The sequence below is a fragment of the Xiphophorus couchianus genome, chromosome 1 (assembly GCF_001444195.1).
Source record: "Xiphophorus couchianus chromosome 1, X_couchianus-1.0, whole genome shotgun sequence".
Taxonomy (NCBI): Eukaryota; Metazoa; Chordata; class Actinopteri; order Cyprinodontiformes; family Poeciliidae; genus Xiphophorus; species Xiphophorus couchianus.
In genome coordinates this window covers 23,746,754-23,759,110 of record NC_040228.1, presented here as the reverse complement: position 1 = coordinate 23,759,110, position 12,357 = coordinate 23,746,754, and the positions used below count along the sequence as shown (strand labels likewise).

General features: G+C 36.9%; 1 protein-coding gene across 10 annotated transcripts in view; it reads right to left on the bottom strand.

Annotated features, from left to right (window-relative positions):
* Positions 1-12,357, bottom strand: part of camta1a (calmodulin binding transcription activator 1a) — a 388,633-nt gene that overhangs the window by 164,886 nt on the left and 211,390 nt on the right. The gene's annotated exons all lie outside the window — the stretch shown is intronic.

Genomic DNA, 12,357 nt, shown 5'->3' with positions numbered 1-12,357 from the left:
CTTACAAAATGTTCAGGAGGCACTGCTGCTTCAAAGGAAATATAGGGGAAAAAAATCAGACAGAGGTAAGAAATGCATTAAGAAAAAAGAAAGATAAAGAAGCAAGATAAAATCAGACGAAGTTTTAGTGAAGATGTGCTCAGAAGATGTAAGCATGAGCCATTTTATGCAATTTTGTAAGCCTTGCTTTGATTTCAGCCGGGAGTCAGATATCAGCTGACCCCATGGAACTGGCCTCTAGGCGGGAAACCCCAGAAATGTATGCAGCAGCCAAAAGCTGGCTTTAGATCATTAAACACACATTTTACAAAGAACTGTAAGAGGGGTGAGAGCTTGAGCGGTGCTGAACCGACCTGACTTTCTTTGAACTCCTGCCTCCAAATTCATGTGGATCAACAGCGCCCAGGAATGAGCTGAAGACTACACCAGAGTGGGCTTTCGGTGCTTAACACTGAATGCCGTCAGATTTGGCAAGGCTATTTCTAGAGGAATATGAATATCTGAGGAGTACACTGGCCTCGCTCTGTGAAATAGCAAAGGGCAAAAGACTTGGTGAAAGGTGCTCATTATCATAAAACTCAGGCCCCGTTTTGCTCATGGGTTTGTGTTTAGCTAATGAGACCAAACAAAAGCAGAATTCGCACTCAGGAGCAAACCATCGAGTCACAAAAAGTTTGCTTGCAGCCCACAACAGTTTTGTTTTGTTCACTCTTTTTACAAATCTCTTGCCCTGACTTTTGCGTATCGGGCTTTAGCTCTGCTTTGATATTCCCTGAGGGGTTTCGTAAATTAAACTTTGTTGATTCGGTGCGCAAAAGTTTAAAGATGATGAGCAGAATCTCTGTTTCTTCGAGTCATTATATGTCATCCTGTGACCCATTATTCTTTTAAACTTCAATATTTCTATACACCCAGAAGGGATGCATGCATAGACGCTGCTATAGAATGCCTCAATTAAGCACAGCTTATAAATGAGAGGCAAAGTCCTCAAGTTCTGGAACAAATTAAAATATCTTCCTGTCCGTTTCCTAGAGGACATCTCATCCCTCCCCTTCACAGTACACACGGACCCCTGGAGAAATGCCTCAGCATGACAACACTCCATGAGGCAACAAGTGGTAAATTAAATTACCTCAGTTGACTTTAATGCACAGTTTCTTGACAGGCTCTATATGCTTTATACTCTGTCTCTACAGCAACCATTCTAAAATTAGCCTCTCAAAGTTGGCTGCTGGCTTGAAAGGGTGATAGATAGGTCAGTATAAAAGGCAAACCAAGGGTTTAACTGCTGCTGAGTGATTTGGCAATTGTAAGATGTAAGAGACAAAAACTAATTACTATGGGCTTAAAGAAAAAGCACAAGTAAAGTGGACGCTCCTGAGGATGAAAGTAAGCTGTTCATGTGGGACGGCTTTAGTTCAGTTGCTAATAACTACATAACAGCCCTCATTAAGACCAGGCAGGGCAAGATCACTGCTTTCATCAACGTTCCAGGAAAAAGAAACACAATAAGTAGAATGTGCAGAAACTTACATTTTTAAAAAATGCTCCTAATAAATATCTCAAAATAACAGAAATGCACCTGCTAATCTTCTCATTTACATTAAGCAGCCACTTCACTAGGTACACCATGCTGGTACCAGGTAGAACCCCATTTTTACCTTCAAAACTGCCTTCATTCTTGGTAACATTCAACAAGGTGTCTGAAATGTTTCTTAGATTTTGGTGCATATCGACATGACAGCTTCACAAAGTTGCTGCAGATTTGTCAGCTGAACATCCCTGATGTAAATCCCTCCCTCCGCCAATCCCAAGAGGGATTTGTTAGGTTGTGGCATCTAAACATAGCTTAGATAGTACCAAGGGGGCAAAAATATCCCTCACATACACATTACACCACCAGAAACCAAGGCCGTCAAAACAAGAATAGATTAATTGATGTTTTCATGTTATTTAAGCTGAATTGTGTCCATTCTCATCAACAGAAAAGATTTGTCCACATAACTCAGCCTGACTGGACATTTTTGATTTTTTTGACCACTCTGCAAATCTGAGAAGCAGTTGTTGGTGAACATCCCAGTAGTTTCTGAAATATTTATAACATCTCTCACTAATAACTGTACCAAATTCAATGCAACCCCTTTGCTCCCCATTCTGATAATTCTTTTGAAATTCAACAAGTTATCTTCACCACTTTAGAGTTGCGTTCATGTGTGAATTGAACAAGTATACCTGAAAAAATGTGGGAAATAATGTATTTTTTTTTAGGTTTCTGTAAGCTAAACAGACTCAAAACAGCACTTTTTACATCTCTTTAATAAGCAAATATTTATCATTTTTTAAAAATCAGAGACGTAATAGATTCTTTTGAATGTTTATGTTATGTAAAACCAAACTGTAACGGATGCAAGTAGTAGTAGATTTCTAACAGTTGCTGTGTAATTACCTTCCAAAAACTTAAATAGGACTTAAAGAAGAGCCTTTGGCTTGTAGTTGAGTACTTCATCAGGTCATTTTTATGGTAGTTTATTTAGGCAAGATTGTGTTTGCTTCATATTAACTGAAAAAAAAAATCACTGATCAGCAACCCCTGGATTTTGAGAGCTTAAGGTTAGGGTTATAACCATGGTATCTGTGTTTATAATACCACCTCCAGGTCGGATTTACTTCTTTCACAATCAGGTAATTCAAAAGTGAGAAGCTAGTTGCACATTTCCAGAAAAGAGAATGAAAAAAGGCTCTTAGAGAGGAGATGAAATGATGGAACAGGAATCAATTTGCCGTCTTTGCAGGCATTCAGCCGCCTGCGCTCCAGCAGACAGCATGTAAGGCTGAATAAAAATGTAGAATCTGAAGTTTTGTTGCTTTGATCATTGCCTGTATTAGTGATTTGATCTTAATTTCACAGCTCGCTTGGATCAGGGGCAGAAGGTGTCACCGCACTTACAGAAACTCGGGTATGTGTAGTGCATAACTCTCACATATACTCACAATCTGGTTTTATCAGCCACTGCATCTCTATAACAGAGCTACTAACTGAATGCACATACATACACCCAGGGCAAATCTATTTCACACATGTGCGTCCAGTTTAATTATAAGTTACAGACACCACTCACCCATGCGGGTTTGAAATTGCAAAATGTTATATTTCCCCACCAAAACTTTAAGCTAGCAGACAAAAATAGTGTGAAATGATCAAGTCATTCATTTGAATTTAGACCAACATGTTTCCCTAAATAGGAAAGATCTATGAGTGTTTGATTTGCTGCGAAACAAAAGGCCGGACGGCTAAAACACAAAGGAACGAAGAGTTGAAGGTCATGTGATATTGAAAGCCAATGCGGTGGAGCATCCAATAGCATCCACTCCATTATAACATTAGCAACTAATGTTTTGACATTTGTCTTCATTATTATCAATGAACAGAGCCGATTGAGCCACCAGCATGCTCCATTAGCTTCCTTCATTGCACAGTTGCACAGTTGAAATCACACATTAGGGTGGATCCAACATAAAATGACAAGTTATCAGGCCTAAGGATGCACCAGCTGATTATTTACGTGGCGGAGGGGGAGCGAGGAGTTGGGTGAAAGGATAGCAGGGTGTAGCAGAGGCAGGAAAGGGAGTTAGGGAATTGGCAAAGTACTGTACTGGCATTAAGATCTGAGGAGCATGGAGGCACAGAGCAACACAGCACACCTTAAGAAGAGAAGCTCATTTCTATCGGTATAATTAGCCTGTGGTAATGAAATAAGTCAGAGGCACTGCCACCTTCACTTAAGAGGAAATCGATCCGTGTTTGAGGAAGTTTATTAAACCTTCGGAATAATGGGGAGAAAGGATAGAAGGGGTGGAGGATTGGAGGAGATGGTGGTTGAGTGTACATTAACAGATAATCAGCTAAGTACGGGTGGAAGCTTAACAAGAGGCAGAGTATAGATCTGTAAAAGAGGGTAAATGCATATAGTCTTTTTAATCTTAGGTATTTTAAACTACAGTATAAATACAGGGAGTATTATGGTAATATAAATTATTCTGTCATTATGAGTCTTCTTACATTTTTTTGTATCTCTCTCCTTTGAGCCAAACGTTTGGAAATCATTTAAAGCGATTTTAAGAAAAAGGTTTTCTGAACTTCAGATTATTTGGGGGAGTCTTAAATGCTTTCTCAGACATTTAATAAAAACTTAATTCCTACAGGAATGCATAAAAAGTCTTCTTAATTCAAGAGATGAACAAGTGCTTTGTCGACAATAAAATAAGAAAGAAGACATTTCAGATTAGGCCTTTAGGCGCTTTTTTTAGTAGAATCCTGGAAAAAGAGACAAAAGTTCTTTATTTTTGGAATTCATAAATAAATACCAAAGATAGCCTGACACAGACAAATGAAAACTTTTCTGTTAGCACCAACAAGGGGGTTACTAGAGACAGAAATCTTACACTACATGATCAACTAAAGGATGATGCATCTCCTAGGTCTTCGAATATAATTTTTTAAAGATGTGATTTTCAGATACTCTCCAAATTCAGTGGATAATTTTTCTTTCAAACTAATCATTCTTGTTTTATTCTTTACTTGTTCACTCTTTTTAAGTACCACTGCAAAATACGTGGTCATGGTCAATTAAATGGGCTCAATTAAAAAGGAATGGAAAGAAAACTGTTGAAGTCAAAATGAAAACTATGAAAGCTTTGAAACTCCCACAATCATGACCACTTTAAAAGATTAGAGGAACGACTGCCTGTAATGAAATGGGGGTCATTTAAAACTCTGCACAACTTGAATTTACAGTGCCTTGAAGATGAATTACTGGACTTCAGTTTTTTTCATATTTCAAGAACAAATGTCTACATGAAGTATTTAATTTGGATTTTGTGAGAGACCAACAGAAAAATTTAGATAGTTGTGAAGTGGAAGAAAATGTAATTAGGTTTTACCAAATTTGAATAAATAAAAAAGTGAAAAATATACTTGTGTTTTTAATCTGCTTTACCCTAATGCCCCTAAATAAAATTCCAGTCAACCAATTGCCTTCACAAGTTGCCTAATTAGAGTCCTGAGTATTGCTAATGTCAGTAAAAATAGTTATTCTGTGAAGGACCCAGACGTTTGTTACAAAACATTAGTGAACAAAGAGAAATAATCAAGACCTATGAAGACAGCAGACAGATATGAAGTGGAAAAATTTCCTAAAATATTATCTCAAGCTTTTAATATCCTGTTTGAAGTTTCCCACCAACCATGTTTGAGACAAAGCAAACACATGGAAGAAAATGTAGTTCGTTTCAAAACCAACATTCAGCACATGGTGGTGTCAGAATAATGCTGTGTTATGATTTTAGGTAATAATTGATGAGATTGTAACCACTACTTAATTTAATTAGCAATACATTCAGTAGGAAAGTTACTTTTGTTCTAGGGTCACACAGGAGGATGATAAGCATAAAAGTTTTAACAACTCAAGTTTATTTTTCTTTCCCCACAAAAAAATAATAATCCAGGTAACACTAATTACCTTAATAAAATTAAGGTATAAAACTTAAATTGTCCACCCTTATATAAAAATATCAAATTAATATATAGAAAATTGAGGGTAGTTTTTTTTAAACAGTAGCTTTAAAGCTTATTTCAACAAAAGAAATTACATATTCCAGTTAGTCCTTCAATATAACAGTTCAGTCGGTCAGTTCAGTCAATGTGCACATAAGTTGTCCGTTATGAAAATGTTCATGAACAAATAGTTTGTGGAATAAAAAAAAAGATTTTGGGGCCCTCCTTTTTGTTCAATAAGCTTATCTGTTGTCCACGCAAAATATCCAGCTCCAGCAGCACCAGGCCCTCCAGTCCCTCCGTCTTTCCAGGCTTCAGTCCGAGTAACAAAGATGGCGGCGGAACCCTCCTGCTTCTGGAACCACTGGCTCGTTCAGGTATCGGTCGTCCAAAAAACCCCCCAAAAAAACAACCTGCATGCAGAGCGTTAACCGATCATGCAGGTATACAGAAATCATAGAAATCTTTCAATTACCTCTCAGTGAAAATCAAATTAGCGTTTAAAATAAACCAAAAACGCTCAGTAATAAAGAAATTACTTAATAAACATCACTTCACCATAAACAGTCTCATTTCACAGAGGTATGCTGCTTACAGAGCGACACTTTATACTCTGGTTGGGTTTTTTTCCCAGTTCGAAAAAAACTGAGCAACGTTAGCTCCAGCTAGGTAGCCATTCTGCGTAAGTAAGCAGCTGAAAATAAAACAACAGACTCACCGGAGAACTCTCAGAACAGAATGTACATTATCCAGTTCAAAATAAACAGATTTCTTTCATATCACAGCAGCACTTATGCATAGTAACTTCTCTACTTCTGCTGAAATGTGCTTAGTCTGCCATTTCTTTTTTCTTCTTCCCTCTTCTTTACTCTTCTTCTCGTACCGACACAGGAGAAATGTGGGTCTAGTGCCCTCTACAGGACATTCTAAGAACTAACAAACACATTAAACATACAGACAGATCAGCATAGTTTATGGGGGTTACAAGATAATGAATTAAACCAATTACAATACAATCAAACCTGTAGGAGTCTGCAAAAGACTTAAGGCCGGGATGAAGGTTTACCGTTCACAAACACAGCAGCTTAAAATGACTCAGTTACACTGAAGTGGTTTACATTAAAATATATTTATGTATTAGAATGACCCTGTCAATTAAAATGAGAATGCGTTACAAGTTTTAAAAATACTGCTCACATTTTGCTCAATCTAACTGAGCAGGAGATATTTGCGGAAGAAAATTCAAATATTTTAGTCTTTGAATGACATGTGAAAGTTAGTTCAACAGGGTATAGTCTAAACCACTTAATACAGTTTAACAAGCAGATTTCTACGTATAAAAAACTTTAAATTACCTTAAAATCCAAATAAAATATACTGATGGGATGTCTGTGAAAAAAAGTGGAAAAATGTAAAAAGTACAAATACTTTTGAAAGGCACTGTAGGTGTGATGTCACTCTAACGGACAACGTCAATTAATAACACAAAGTGATAACACAACCTACACTGGATTGACAACTCTGTAAGTTGGACCTTTGCCAGGAACTAGTGAACAACTTGAACATCAGAAGCAGGGTGGTGAGATAACCACTGATGGACGTTTCTTCTCTGGTTCCCCAAATGCATGCTGGTTGATGTGGGTTCTGCTTGCTCATTTATCCAGCCGTCTGGCCAACTCACCTGGAGTGATGGGGGAGACGTCGGGAAGGCAGGCTGCTATTTCACGGCCTGTTAAGCGCTAATGCCGCAACATGCCCCGCGCTCCAATTTTAGGGAACAGGGAGCATTACCGCCCAACTCAAGGTTCTCTCTGTGTGGACAGTCGACTCGGACAAACTCAGAAGCAGGGCGCAGGGGATATCAAAGAGGGAGATGTACATGGGGGTAATAAAGGCACTGAAAAGTCCAGCAGATGAATTAAACGAAATAGAGAAAGGGGGATGAAGAACACACTGAACAGTAAAAGGTGGACACCTTGGAGAGTGTGGAGAAAAAGAGTGGGGCTTCGGTTTACACGGACTGCTGAGCCAGCACTGAATAGCAGAGAGGACAGAAGCACACACTGACATCTACTCCTGCTATGCAAGAATGCATCTGGCGGTCCCCAGAAGGCTCATGCCCCTATACTCACAGCCTCTCCCCCGCCAGAGCTACTGAACATCACTAGCCTGACCCATCCACAACACTTGTCCCCAATGTGCACTAAATCTGGCCCATGTAATAACCACAGAGCCTCTATTAAGCACTGGGTGACTGGGGAATCAGAGCAGCAACAGCAGAACATGAATGAACACCCTGAACAGGAAGGCAGAGTAAGGTATAACAATTCTTTTTTTCTCTGTTTTCAGAATATGTGACATTCATTTTGTACAAAAACACAAAAACAAAAGGCCGGTTTTCAAAATGAAGTCTAGTGTGGAAATTGATAGCTCTAAATCCTCCACCATCATATTCACAAAGCAGAGGGTAAAGGTCCAGTCATTTGTATTTGTTGACAGTGAACATGACTAAGCATGATGCGTCACAGATTCTATCAGAGGCCAGTTTCAGCAGTGATGGATCACCTCTCTTATTGCCATGCTCTGTCAGTCTGAGGCCTGAGATGTTTAAGGACATGAGTCAGATCTTCACAGGCTCCAAAAGGTGAATGTTCACACACACACACACACAAACGCGCACGCAGGGGTGTGTGTGTGTGTGTGCGTATGTGCACCGCCACACACCCACACACCAACAGAGAAACATAGAGGCCAAAAAACTAAACTCAGTTAATTAGTGATGTATGTTTGTTTTTTTTCTTTAAAGCTTGTTTCTCCAGATGTGGTTATTATATGAGACAGAGATGATATGTGGGAGTATGTGGGACAAGCTATCTAGTGTGAAACTAAAGATTATTTTAGTAATCAAGGATTAATCAGATAAAAAAGTGCCACATGCTGCAAATTTTTCATTTAACCACTTAAGCTTTTTTTAATGCAATATTAGAAATACAATTAAATATTCAAATAAATAAACAGTTCAATTCCTTTTCTAAAATCAGAAAAAAACATTTTATTGCCCAAAATGCACTAACAACATTCCTTTACTGTATACATGATAACTAAATAAATACTTCTATCAATACAGAAAAGCTCAGGCCTTTCTAACATCTATACAATGCAGGGCTAATCTGTTGGTTGTTTTCAGGATTAACTGATTAATAACTAGATAGCAAAAGTTGCTTATTAGGAGATTTTTTTTTCCTACAAAATTTATTCCAGGTGAAGCTAAAACTATGCCAGGGTGTCTGGGTAAACATATTTACAGACTTTTTTTTAATTTTAATGCAAAATTGTAATTTTTTTGTAATATTTTGGCTCAATTACTGCTCTGACTGCGTTGTTCTTTCATCAAATGTCCTGCTTTTGAGTTTGTATACTCCACTTAATGATTAATCAATTGCTAAATTAATTGACAAACTGATTCTTACCAATTAATCATTTCACCACTAAAGCTATTCCAATCTGCTAACCGTATGGAAAAGTGGTTACTGGGAAACAAAGCATCACAACAAGCCTGTCAGCTTCTTCAAACCGACCACATGACTAACTGCACTGTTATTGAACCTTCAGAGTTGCTTATATCAGAATCACTGTCAGAAGCATGCAGGGTTTCCATGGCAACAGACAAAACTCATATTATAAGTGAATTCTGCATCAATATGTGAATCTGCAACTCCTGTTTTCACTCCAATATGGTGATTATGCTACAGGCAAAACCTCAAAAACAATTTTTTAATTTGCTGCTATAATTTGGAGGTAAGAGAGTTTATACTGACAACATAAAGGGCCAAGATATTATTAATTTCTCTCTATTTTTTTTGTGTTTTGTTTTGTTTTATTGATTCTGGTGAGTGCCAGAGCCTCTGGTTATTATTGAGTTTTTTGTCCAACAAAGCCAATAATAACAATAATAATAATAATGATACCAATAATTCAATTATGAGCTGATTTGAAAAGAGAGCATATATAATTAAACTGAGAATAGTGTGGTTTCCATCAAAATCAAAAACAATATTAATCTTAATTTCAGAATTAAACCATAAGGCTTTTTTAAAATGTAACAATAACATACAGTATTTGAAGACAGTATTATACATCTCAGAATATCATACTTTACAGTATCAAACATGAGCCTCTGAAAAAGCTAAAAGTCAAAAGAAATATCATTTAACATAGGCTATTAAATGTTTAATATAACAAAAATATTTTTAAATAAATCATTTTTGTCATATAGAGCCACATTTCTCACTTCAGCAAAACTGAAAGAACAGAAATTATTCAGCTTTTAAAACAATTTTCATCTCTGACTTTTTACCACCATTTTGTTTGTTTTCTTTCAGATCCTTTCTAAATTCAGAGCAGACTGCCACCAGTGTGCAGAACTGCATCATGAAATAGAAATCGTCAGGACAATTTACAAGACCTGACAGCTTTGTAAATCACCTCAATACTGGTCAGCAAAAGAATAAATAAATCCCAACTATGCAATAATAAAAACACACAGATCTGGATATTCTTTTAGCCGTCTAACATTCTCGTAGAAAAGCAATAGGTTTTGTAGGAGCACTCTCATTAGAAAAAGATTCATACATGTGATGAGTTACTGTTTTTTAAAAAAATATATTGAACATGTTTCCCATCTGCCTTTCCCACATTTGGTAAGGGTACATCAAAACTCACACAATGCAGGCAAACCGTCAAGTGTATATTTGTTTGACAAATTTACCATGTTGCCTGTTAGGAATTATTTGGGTCACTGCAAATACGACTGCCAGACATGGCACAGTTCGTGAGCACAGCTAAGCTGATTATTTGCTGGAACAAATAAGAAGTGTGAAGAATGCAAAGCCATGACTAGACAGAAAAACATCTTTGCAAAAACTAAAAGGAAGAACCCAATCATTTTAAAATTTAAACGATATTACCTAATGTTACGTATCGAAATGTTAGGATTCTTCCAAATAAGAAATTACTTGAATACTATCAGATTTCAATGTCTAGAGTTGTGTTTCACAAAAAGAAAGCAAGACTGAAAATTTATGGAAGGAAATGAAGATCAGAAAACATGGAAAGAAATTCCAGAGCACTGGAGCAGAGAAGGATGGCTCAAATTATCCTTACAGGAGACCTCTTGAAATTATCATTACCAACATATTTAATTTAATAAATTACATAAGTAGTGTGCAAACTACATATCAATTATTTATTTAGTAAGTTGGCCTTTGTAATCCTATTTACATCTGTCGAATCTTGTCTTGTTCTGTTTTCACATAAACTGCATTTTAATTTGGTTGGATTCTTAGTGAAGCTGCTCTCAATCAAAATATACCCTGCTTTAGTTGTCAAAAAGAAAAATGAGACTGAAATTTGGAGTGAAAAGAGCCCGGATAAGACTGCAGTTTTAATTATAGCACTACAAGGCTGGTGTTCCTCTTTGATAAAATCCTGATCCTGTTTAAGCACATCAGCTGACAAAATTGTCACTCACATTAATTAAAGAGAACATTTGTGCTGCTATTTCAGCTATACTTAGCTGTATAACAGTTTGAGTGAAAAGTTAGGACTGACAGAATGTAGCAGGTCCTTTTTCTTATCTGCTAACATAAACTCTAATTGATTGCAACACCAAGATCGGGGGGTAAAAGTACTAAGGGATGGGTGACAAAACTGTTTTTACCGTTAAGTTTAAAGTGAGGGGAGATGCATTCATGATCAATAACCATTTCCAACAAATAAAGGTAACAGTGCATCTAACATCCTAAAAGGGCCCCATAGCAGTCACATTACCTTCCCATTGAAGAAAAATCTTAAAATTTGCTCTAAAAGTTTCTCAGTTTACAGATTTTTTTTTCAACCCTCTATGCAGCAGCATCTAGTATCTCCAGGAAGAGTTGTGCACCATTGTCTGTTTAGCTTTTACTAATATAAGCTGTTAAAGTGCCTCAACTTGTTGCTGAAGTCATTAGATATCCAGCCAAAGGATCCTAAGGGCATTTGAAGGTTGCCTTTCAAATGTAAAATAATGGCATCTTTATGGACAAAGTTTCTAAAAAAGTTAATTAACCTGCCTAATTCAACCTGTTTGGATGCAATACAGTACATGTCCTAAGCTTTTCTTGGGCAGACACATTTTGAGAACAAAAGAAACAACAACTATAAGATGAGGTAGAAAAAATAACCAGTAATTGATAGAAGTAAAACAGTGACAGACTGAAGTACCTTTTTACTAAAGGTGAATAATGCTAAAAGATCTTACCTTAAGGAATGTTACCCAATGATTTTAACAGTAATTACAGTTGCCAAAAACAAAAACTAGCTATGGTACAGGGCACAACCTTGTGCTTGCATGACACTGAAACTCACTGTACTATTAGTAATGAGCAAGTTGAGTAAAGCAAAAAAAAAAAAAAAAATCTGAAAAGAGCCACCGTGAAAAACTTTCCAATGCATCAGTTAACCAGAAATGAATATCTAGAGTAACACAGTGGAAATGACATTTGCTAAATAAGTGTACTTTTGTTTGAAATCAAAACTTGTGGATATTATCAAAAAGTGACAGAAAGTATTGCCTCTGAACATCACGAGCTATGCATTTAGATGCTCAAGAGCAAACATGAAAGTTGGGCAGCTCAATGCATTCAAAGATCTGGAGGTTCACTCAAGAACAACAATCATTACATAAAAACACTTTTGTAATCCATCGAAACTGACAGTCTATGGAATATCCGAACCATCAACCATTGTATATTAATGACAGTATA